Source organism: Rhipicephalus sanguineus, chromosome 5 (genome assembly GCF_013339695.2).
Source record: "Rhipicephalus sanguineus isolate Rsan-2018 chromosome 5, BIME_Rsan_1.4, whole genome shotgun sequence".
Lineage (NCBI taxonomy): Eukaryota > Metazoa > Arthropoda > Arachnida > Ixodida > Ixodidae > Rhipicephalus > Rhipicephalus sanguineus.
In genome coordinates this window covers 81,689,449-81,700,480 of record NC_051180.1, presented here as the reverse complement: position 1 = coordinate 81,700,480, position 11,032 = coordinate 81,689,449, and positions in this window count along the sequence as shown.

Sequence of the window (11,032 nt, the reverse complement as noted above, 5' to 3'; positions counted from 1 at the left end):
TACTGTCACCTAACTGATGATGATGATGCTAAAGTAAGATGATGGTGATAATGACAAAAATTCAGATCTCAACGACGGTGCTTTTAGCTGAAGCATGTTCATGTTCAATGAAGTTGAGACATTTTTCAGACCTTTGTGAATGTATGGTCACTGGCGTAGCCAGGCGGGGCAATGTCAAATCCCCCCTCCCGAAATTCTTCAATTTCCTATGTGTATACACAAGGAGGTTTATTTATTTAACGTCCTTGTGTATACACGCCAGGCCCGTAGCCAGGAACTTTTTTTTTTGGGGGGGGGGGGGGGGGGGGCAGTTGCTGAAGGTCTTTAGTATTTGAGAAAAACACCCATTTTCATTATTTATTTTCGGTAAAACACCCTGTCGCCTCAAAATTTCAGGGGGGCGGGGGAGCGGGCCCCTAACCCCCCTGGCTACGGGCCTGATACACGCGCACCAGCCTACATAGGGGGTGCTTGAACCATGCCCGTAGCCAGGAATTTTTTCCGGGGGGGGGGGGGCAGTTGCTGAAGGCCTTTAGTATTTGAGGAAAACACCTATTTTCATTATTTATTTTCGGTGAAATTCCCTGTCTCCTCAAATTTTCAGGGGGGCGGGGGAGCGGGCCCCTAACCCCCCTGCAGCTACGGGCCTGATACACGCGCACCAGCCTACATAGGGGGTGCTTGAACCATGCCCGTAGCCAGGAACTTTTTTTGGGGGGAGGGGGGTCAGTTGCTGAAGGCCTTTAGTATTTGAGGAAAACACCTATTTTCATTATTTATGTTCGGTAAAATTCCCTGTCTCCTCGAAATTTCAGGGGGCGGGGGAGCGGGAGCCTAACCCCCCCTGGCTACGGGCCTGATACACGCGCACCAGCCTACATAGGGGTGCTCGAACGATGTCCGTAGCCAGGAATTTTTTTCGGGGGTGGGGGACACTTGCAGGCCTTGACTGTTTGAGAAAAACACTTATTTTCATTATTTATTTTTGGTAAAACACCTCCCTCCATCAAAATTTCAGGCGGGGCCCGGGCCCCTGCCCCCCCCCCCCCCCCCCACACACACACACACAAATATGAAAAAGAAATATATTCTGCATATTCCTCCACTGCAGGTATCCCTTGTTGCTCGGGTTCATGACAAAAAAACATTAATGATAAAAACCTCTGCCAAATACAAGAAAGTCGCAGTCCCTTCAGCAATTAACGCTTAGGAAAGCACAGACCAGACGCTCATTACAATTGATGCTCTCAGTCAATTGCATTGGTCTTCGCGTGAATTGCATGAATGTCACATGGCGCCATAAATGACGCGATGTGACATTCTTCTGGTATCGTTCGTGTTGTCGACGCCGGACTTTTCGACTGATGTGACACGTATAAGGGGATCTCGAAGAAAGTGCGGTACGCAGCTGACTTTGTGCCATTCTTCAATGAATCAACCAGTGGCGGCGTGAGCCGCGTGACTGCTCCTCCATTGAAGAAGACGCAAGACAAGCATGCGGTGCTAAATTAAAGGCCTCTCGCCTGACCCGGCTACAAACTTTGATTGCACATTTGCCGGAGTAGACACACTCTCTATTTGACACTCTCTAACGACCGCAAACGCCGATTTCTATCAACCGCCAGAGGCGATGGAGTATGTCATTGGCGTAGCCAAGAAAGTGGTTCAGCACCACCTCCCTCACCACCGAAATTTTTCAAGATTGCATGTGTCTATATACACGCACACATACAAAAGCACCCACGGGAATACGTAAAGTATGGTTACCACCCCCTTCCCCCCCCCCCCCCCCCGAAAATATTTCTGGCTACGCCCCTGGAGTGTGTGACGAGCTCGCCTCCCCCTTTTGTTCTTCTCTCTCTCTCTCTTTCAATTTTGCTTCGCGGCGCATGCATTGCGGTAGAGGCCGAATTCACGGGCCACAATCAATCGCGTTCCGAGAAGCACGTGTTACGTGGGAACTTTTTATCACACCAAGCGCGTACCTCGCGATCGCTATAACGACCGATATACACGCCGCGCTTGTTCGGTTACAGTGCGCAAACCTGACAAAGGGCCCCTCAAGAACACGTTAGGGCGCTCGGTCTGAACGACGGCGACTACTCGCCGATCACGAGAAACATCGTGAGCAGGGCTTGCACGATAGGGTGTGTGCCTTTCGAGTATGCGCAGACTTCGCGGCGGAGGCGCTAGATGGCGCAGGACGTTCAAGCAATACCCGGAAACACTGCCGCTCCGGCGTCCCAAAGAATTACGTCATGATGACGTCACCGACACCATCTTGAATAATTTGCTAGTTCGGCGGCCTTTTAAAAGGGGCCGTAACTGAAGGTGAAATTGGCGCTAGTGTTCATGGAGATTCAAAATTAAAGCAGCCAATGGCAGCCTGCCGCCGTGCCGGCAAAGCCGTGCACCCCGCGCCGGCCGCGGAGGCCGCGCGCGCGCCGCGACGCTAGCAACGCTAGTTTTGAATTCCTCGAAAGTTCCGTTGTAGCACGAAGCGAGTGCTGAGAGCGGGCACCAGGCTGGCCGTGCAGGGAGGCTATGCTTGGCGGACACCTGCAAGTCTCCCGTTGTGGTTAGCGGGTCATTGTTCGCTCTTGAGACTTATCGGAGTGGTCGTTATGTCAGCCGTGCTCCGTCGCCGCCATACAGGAGCCCGTCCTAGTCGCCGGCCTTGATATGAAGTTTCGTGATGTTCCGTTACATGAAGCGAGCTTTGGCCGGCGTGTGGAGTTTTCGTGGTGTTTGCGTGTTGTGCGCTCTTGCCGCCGTGGTGGTTAACGGCACGCACCATTCGTACATCATGAAACGGTGCACGGATACTTCAAGACCGGCCGAGTTCCGCAAGATTCTTCGAGGTTCCGAAAAACTAAAGGTGAGCATGCGGCTTGCGCACGCAGCCACACATTTACGAATTGCAGTTCGACAACACAGTTATTGTTTTTTTTAATTACGGCTGAATCGTGAAAAGCACGATGTTGCAGTTAATATCGCTGTTCCTAGAAGGAATGAAATGAAAGAACTTGAGACTCATAGTTTAACTTTTGCGTCTATGACAGAACTGCGTGATGGAAGTGCGTTATGCTTTTTTTGCCTGTTTATCACTCGCCATCGTTTAAATACGCGTTCCTGGAACTCAATAGGCAGTTTTAGAATAGCGTACGAAAAGCTTTGCGTTGGCTTTTCGCGCAACTGTCATGCGTCGTACGCTAACCGCTTGCGGGCTCCCGTAGTGATGGAAATAGCGAGCCGCAAGCGCTAAAATAGCGTACGCTGTTCTAAAACTGCCTAATGTATCGCAGCTTGCACTGAGCCGAGACGACGAAACTACGTTTGCCTCATGCGACTGCGTAATTTGTATCGTTGGAATTAATAGTTTTCAATTGCTTTATTTCAGGACGGAAACGTTTTCGGAGTATTCGAGAAGGCAAGAACTGATGCGTTTGCCCAAGGAGGAGTTAACAGCTGTAGAATCAGCGCTCTGCGAAGTCTCGATCCGCAACTCAAGTGGACCAGCTTTCTACTTTGCCCCCAGTGCTTCTTGGTGCGTGAATATGCTATGTACTTACGGCTGAAGAAGTAGTTTGTGTGTTTATATATTGTCTCTGTTATTGCCTATGGAAAAACCGCTCTAAGGATTCATGTGTAGGCATGAGAGATGTCCTATATGCAGAATTTTACTGTTTGTGTTTATCACAATGAAGTGCTCAGTGTACCCAACATGACGTCCTCCCTTCAGTGGCGTATATTCAGCTTGGCATTGTATTCGCGGTGAAAGAAAAGCTGCGTATAGGCTTATTTCACCTGGTCGTTGAGTAATACGCTTTTCTTCGAATGTCATGTGCTGCTGCATAAACTGACCATGGCCTGCATCCCGTTGCCACCAACTAACCTTCAAGTAGTGTTCAAGTACCATATATTGTGTCTTGCTCTTTTTAGCGCAATGTACTACTTACTGTGCTAAATCTTATCTTTTTCATTTTGTTTATCTGGTGAAGGTGTCCAGCATTTCATGTATATTTGTGCAAAATCTGAGCAAATATGTAAGTGGTTGTTTTGTGTTTCGTATCATTTCAACGGTTAATAAGTAAATCATTGCAATATTATTTCATATTTACATATTTTGCGCTTCGTTATGTTCTTGTCATGCACTGACATTTCTTTAAACTACATGATTACCTCTCATCAGAGGCTCCTCTGCACTTTGCTCGGTAATGCACCAAATGAAAATCGGGTTTCTTGTATGTGTGTACGTCAAAGGGCCTACACTTTCCAATGTGTTCGATTTTTTAATTTCTAAATTTTACAATGAACTTTTGTGTTTAGTCATGCACACACTGTGAATTCTTCCCTTCTGTTCTTCTCCTGAACTTGTATCGTGCCCCATTATATGCAAATCTTCAGTTTCGGAAACAGAACAATAAAAAGAGGTAACAGAAGTGTTGTAGGTGGATTCATCCTTTATGCTCTAGCACATGCTGGCTGCGGGCAAACGCGAATGCGCGGCCAAGCACAGCACGCGCGCGAGCGCACGCGAACAAAAAAAAAAAACCCGGCGCGGGGCATAGGAAAGGAGAAAAAGCAAGCGTACAAAATAAAAAACGGTGCGCGGCATGGGAGAGGAGGAAAAACAAGCGCACAAAAAAATAGAAAGAAAACGGCGCGCGGAGAGGGAGGTAGAGGGGGTGGAGGCGAGCGGCTGTTGTTACTGTTGCCCTGACGACGTAAGCAACGTAATCGCTACGTCATCGCCCTTTGAGCTTGGCGGCCTTCTGCAAGGGGCGTAACTCAATTGCGCTCTCGGCGCTGTCGGCGCTTGCGTCGGCGGAGCGTTTGAATTTCGCGTCCTATGGGAGGTATACGAAGAAACCGACCCTTGGTTCAAGAGGGAGGCGCGAGAGAGGAGCCCAGTTGCAGCAAACGTCTCATACATGAGGCGTTCCGTACACGCACGCTGCGTAAGTGAGTCCTACCCAAGAGGGAACAAACCAAGCGAAGCAAACGAATGTGAGAGGCTGCTGTCTGACCCGCTTTCCAACTTGACACGGAGAGAGAGAGAGACGTTTCTATCGATCGGGTCCAGTTTTCAGTAACACGGACTAAATCCTGTTCTCAACTTCAAACGAGCCATTAGTTCTATAAAGCAGCAAACTCAGTCAGCTGAGAAACTTGTACGAGCACGCCTACTTCCCTTTGCGTCATTGTACCGTGGGGTACTCATCGCTGCGAATTTTTTTATTATACAAATTATACCGCATGGAACTCTGCTACTTTTAATGCGCCCGATAATGAACTGGCTGTCAACGTCACCTGCTTTTGACTTGGGGAAAGGTTAAATGTTTTTAACGTGCCTCTATATATAGTGTACCGTCCTCACAAGTGACGTTAGCAAAACAGCATGCGCATACCCGCCGGTGTCGCAGAGCTCTACCTTTTCTTGCTTTGTATGGCTAATTCTGTACGCTATAGAAGGTTCGTTTGTTCGTTCTGTCCATATCTGACACTTCACGGAAAATTTTACGTTTGTATTCTAGTGCGCTGTTAAGCGAAGCTTCTACGAGTTACATATTTCGGTCGAGGGCGGCATTGTTCGCGAGAAACCCGACGCCGGCGAGTGTACAGAAATGCGGGTGTACGGTACGCGAATTTGGCCCTCCAAGGTGCGCCGGTCGAGCGCGTATTTGTATGCGCCGTTTTCCAATAATTGATGCTCTCTCGATTGTGGGCTTGCCGGCGATCGGCCGTTTCTGATGTGGCAAGCCGATCTTTTATCGAGGTCACTCGTCATATCACGTTTCCACGTTTCATTGTTGCGTATTCATTGTTTCACTCGTGACCGTCGTTGTTGCCTGTAACCACAGAAGTGTAGCGCTACTAAGCACGTGGGCGAAGGTCCACTTCCCGGCATGGAGGAAGGAAACCGTTAGGAGGAAGCATTGCGCAATGCCGCAGAAAGAAAAAAGAATCACGCCATATCCACGGAATGAATGATAAGTGGGCGAAGCTCGAGAGGAGGAGATCATCGGTAAACCGTAACCCTCCCGTGAAGGTTAGCCCATTACATCATTAGAAAGACGTAAGACTGTGCGTATATTATACAAAATCAACTTTTATTTTGTTGTTGTTCGTTTGTTGTTTCGTTTCTTCGTTTGTTCTTTTATTTCGTCGTTGTCATGGCGGCTGGATTGCGAGGTCGCTTCATTATGACGGCTTTATAGTCCGTGAAATGAAGCGACAGAGGTTCTTGTACTGGCTGCAGTGGGAAGTTTGCAAACACTAAGTCTATGCACGTCCCTAAGATCGTGGTAGGTTGCATATGGATACATCTGAGTGCGTATTTGGAAAGCATGTGCTGCACGATCCATTCATTGGCTATGAGCAGGGTGTCGGAACGGAACGAAAACCGAAAACGAAAAACGAGAAAACCGATATTTTCGACCGGAACGAAAACGTAACCGAAACTTTATCTATTATTTCGTTCCGGAGTGAAACCGAAATTTTTTCAATCGTTTTTTCGTTTCAATTGTTTTTTCAACGAGAAAACTTCCCAATCCGGAGCAGCTGAGCTCATGCATTGTGAGCATATCTCAGGGTACAGTATTAGCGCGTACCTCAAGCAGGAATTCCAAAGCAAAGCTATGTTGAAATTGTGCGAAAAACAAAAACAGTGGCAACCAGAGATGTTTATATTAACGCAAGTGGACTTTTGCGTGCCTGTCCCGCAGGCCAGCGTTGAGAGGGCATTGTCGGCGCTGAAGTTTGTTACAGCGAAAGCTGTTATGAGGTCACAGCAGCTGATTTTGGCGCCATAGTTGTCCGCTGCCGCCGGTGTACGTGACCGCTATCGCGTGATATAAGAAAAAAAAATTATTGAGAAACATATATATTTCTAGGATAGGATTTCAACCCGCGCCCTCTGCGTGGCAGTCGGGTGTTCCACCACAGTGCCACGCTGGTGCTTGTAACTCCTTCGCAAAAATACTCTATACAGGCGTCATGTCGGGCAAAGAATCGTCTTAATATATGTAATATAGCGTGGCAGAAGAGGAAAATAACAACCAGTCATCACACAATGGTAATAGCGCAAAGAGTGTGTTGTTTAATGCTTCCCACCAGTGTTGCGGAGTTGCCCCACCAGAATTGGAAAGACTCCGGAATCATTCCACATTTTCGCGACCCCTGAATAGAATGGGGACAACGCTTGGAGAAACACAATGAAAATGGAATTAAGCGCCTTTTGTACGGAATGGAATGGGAATGGAATTACGTCTTTTTCCGAATATAGAGCACGTTTTTGTATACGTGCTGTTTTTCAAACTTCAAACATTTGTAAGTCGGAGCCTCGAAGTTAACAATAAAGCAGTATTTTTAAAATGGCTTGGCTGATTACAAGCACGGTACATTTATAAGCAACGCGCCTACTAGAAACCGAGGCGTAAGTTAGTGTACAAACAAATGCATTATCCCAGCAGATACTGAAGGGAGAAAGAAATTATTCCTGCGCGTTGGTGTCCATTGATACCCCCACACGAAAGTGGCGAATGCACTATGCACAGCCTGATCTTTATCTCACGAGCAGTTTAGTACCTGACACACGTAAATACCCTTTGCGACAAGGAAGACATCGCATACCTGCGCACAAGCGAACACACAGAGACCTCCTCACCCCATCCATGCTTGCGAGGCGCGCTTGACAAGCGTGAGTGCTGACGAGCAGTGCGGTCCAGTGTTCCGTATTCGATACAAAGGCTCATTCCCCGCAATGGAATTGAAATGGAATGGAGGCGCCCATTCCGCAACACTGCTTCCCACCCCCTGCAAAGTGTTCAGCCATAATTTTTTATCATCATCAGTCACAGCACAAAGTGCACATAATGCCTTACAGATGAGCGTGTACCACGAGACTCCGAATATGAAGAAAAATGGCATAGTGGGAACTTCTCTACTTAAGCAAAATTGAGATGATTTATGGCGTAGTAGGTACCTTGCATGCATGTGCACTTGTATTATTACCCCAAGAGACTCTCTAATGGGCTCTACAAAGTCCGCTCTTCCAGCTTTCGTTGTGACTGTGCTGCGTGTTCCGCGCAGGCCTGGCGATCTGTCTATCAGAATAGCGGTCTCGCACATCAGAGAGAACACTAAACGACGTACGTGCTGCTTCTGAGGTCGTGCTCACTCTCTTGACACAAAGCATTGAGTCCACTAAAAAAATTCGTATTTGTCTTTTGAGAAAATAAATACCATGGCTTTGAAATTAATACTGGTTTGTGCTAGTTAGTAGGATTTCGTGGTACAGTTACTACCGCTCCTCTGGAGAACGTGTTTTAACCTTTTCCCACTTTCCTAAGAGGAAGGCAAGTAACTACATCACAAATCTAATGTTCTTTATGATTACCTTCAAATTTTTGCATAAAAAAAAACCGTTATGAACCGTTACGGAACATTTTTTTTTTCGTTCCGGAAGAGAAACGGAACGGAACTTTTTGCGGTGGAACGAAACTAAAACCGAAACGAAAAACATTTCGTTCCGACACTCTGGCTATGAGGTCCACGTTGAAGTCCCCAACCAGCACAAGCGGACGGTTCTTGTACTTGTTGTCGTAGTCACGTAACGCACCGTCTATAAACGACTTGACGTCCCCGATAGACAGGTTGGGTGCGAGGTACACGGTCATGACGGCGACTAGCAGGCGGCGACTGAATCGGTGGACCGGTGTTTCGACTCATGGTGGCGATTCCGGGCTCGATTGTCGGCTCCGCGATGGAGTGCCAAACATGAAGCTTACCCCGCACCTCCACCAGTGTAACGACGTGGGATCGACGAGGACACGAAGCACGACAAACAAACACGCTTTATCGATCAGAGAAAGAACTGCAACGTCTTCTTCGTCCCTGCGCTGGGCCAAGAACACTCGCGCTGCTTCGTTGCCATCACCACTGGCACATACGCGCGGCATAGGCGGTCACGTACGAGCTAGGAGGGACAGACCCACGGCTTTGGGAGCTTCGCCCCTAAAAGTAGGCCAGGAACGCACAGGCCAAGCTTCAATTGCCCCCCATTTTCCCGACAGAGGAGAGGCTCCATTTTTTTTACGGTTATTGAAAATTGTTATCTAGCGTCTGGTGACAAACTCCTTAATATAGCTGTAAGCAGGGCTGGGCAAAGATACTTTTGAAATTGTATCGCGATACGATACAAGATACTCAGGCAAAAAGTAGTGGAGATACAGATACAAGATACTGCCGCAATAATTGTATCCGATACGATACTTGGCAATTGTATCTTAAGATACTTCGATACATTCTCAAATTTGTTATTACAGATCCATATTATGTAGCATATCAAACGCCTATACACGAAAATGTCTGCTTGGAAATTTCTGAACTGTGACCTATGTTCTTACATTTGAATGAGACTGTCTGTTAGTATCTCAAAAGTTTGCCCTTCTTGTTCAAAGTACATTAGTTTCCTTCCAAACAACTTATTGGGGGTTGTTTTACCTTCTTCACAGGACAACTCTTTATACACTTCGCTGACAGCGGTTCTTGCTTGTCAATTTTTCAGTAGATGGGAGTCGCTGCTCAGCTTGCCGCAAGCTATAGCGGGTTGCCATATAATCGGAATAACGTCACTAAGAAGCCTTCGCATGACGGCGCAAATACCGGTGTGGACTTATGACCAATGGATACATGACAACACATTCCACAAGACACTTCTTCACTTCATACACAACACCGGCCTAACGGTGCACATTTAACACAAATATACATAACAAATATTATGCCTTAAGGGCAAGTCTATGACGCAAATAAAAAAAAAGAGAACGCCACACAGGCGAACACGCACGAGAGTGTCACTCGTCAACGTCGTCTTCTTCTTCTACTGCATACCAGAATGCGCGCAGTAAAGAAGAAAGAATGCCACACAGGCGAACACGCACGAGAGTCGCTCGTCAACGTCGTCTTCTTCTTCTACTGCGTACCAGAACGCGCGCTTCTCACGAGCTAGAGGTGGCTACTACAACGCTACAAACAAACGGAGGATGGACAGACCCACGGCGTAAGGAGCTTCGCCCCTAGAACGAAAAAAAAAAAAAACGCGCGATCTCCTTTCGAAGTGACTCTTCATTGTACACGTGCGAGTCGAAACGGCAACTCGGCGTTGCAACGTTCCTGTAAAGTCATCTTAGTCTTATTGCAAGCGTGTAATAGGTGAAGTGTTATTGCCGTTCACAATTACCGTTTTGTTTCGACTCAATTGCTGCTTGTTCAGCGGTCGTAAAGACGTAAATATAAAAATAAATAAAGATCTTTCTGCATGTTAGCACCCGTTTTGCTTCCTCGTTCCCTCTTGCCAATTTACCAGCGCCCTTACATTCCTGCGTTTCTTGTGTGTTTTAACCCTCCCCCCGTGGCCCATCTCTCCCCTTGCTCTTTTCGTTTTTGTTACCTTTATGTCTACCGTTACCCGTTCCATTGTGCCGGTTAGCGAACTGGGTATTTGTGTTCCGGTTAATCCTCCAGTCTTTGTCATATCGTTTTGAGTGTTTAACGCAACTCAAAAGGAGTAAAAGGAAACATAGGTAGGGGTAGAAGGGATGACAAGACGACAGCGTGAGCTCTACCGTCTTTTCCCCCCTTCTACCCCTACCTGTGTTTCGTTTTACTCTCTTTGAGTTGCGCTAAACACTCAGAACGTCGTGGGATACCAACTTGCCCAAACTGCTACTCTTCGTCATATCATTTGTATCTATTTCTCTCTCTCTCTTTCTGCCACGTTTTTCTGTCCCATTTCGAAAGAAAGTATACAATAACAACACGCACAGCATATTTCATGCGCATTTTACAAACTTTCACGCAAGTTTTCCAGAAAACGAGATCACTTGACGAGGAGGGAGCAGATTCTCGATCGTGGACCGCCATGCCGAGCAGGATAGCGTCAACTTTTTCATCTCCCTCCGGCGCCGCATGAGCTGGCGCATTATCGCCGTCTCCACCGCTTTGCCGCTTCCCCGTCGGGCACCGG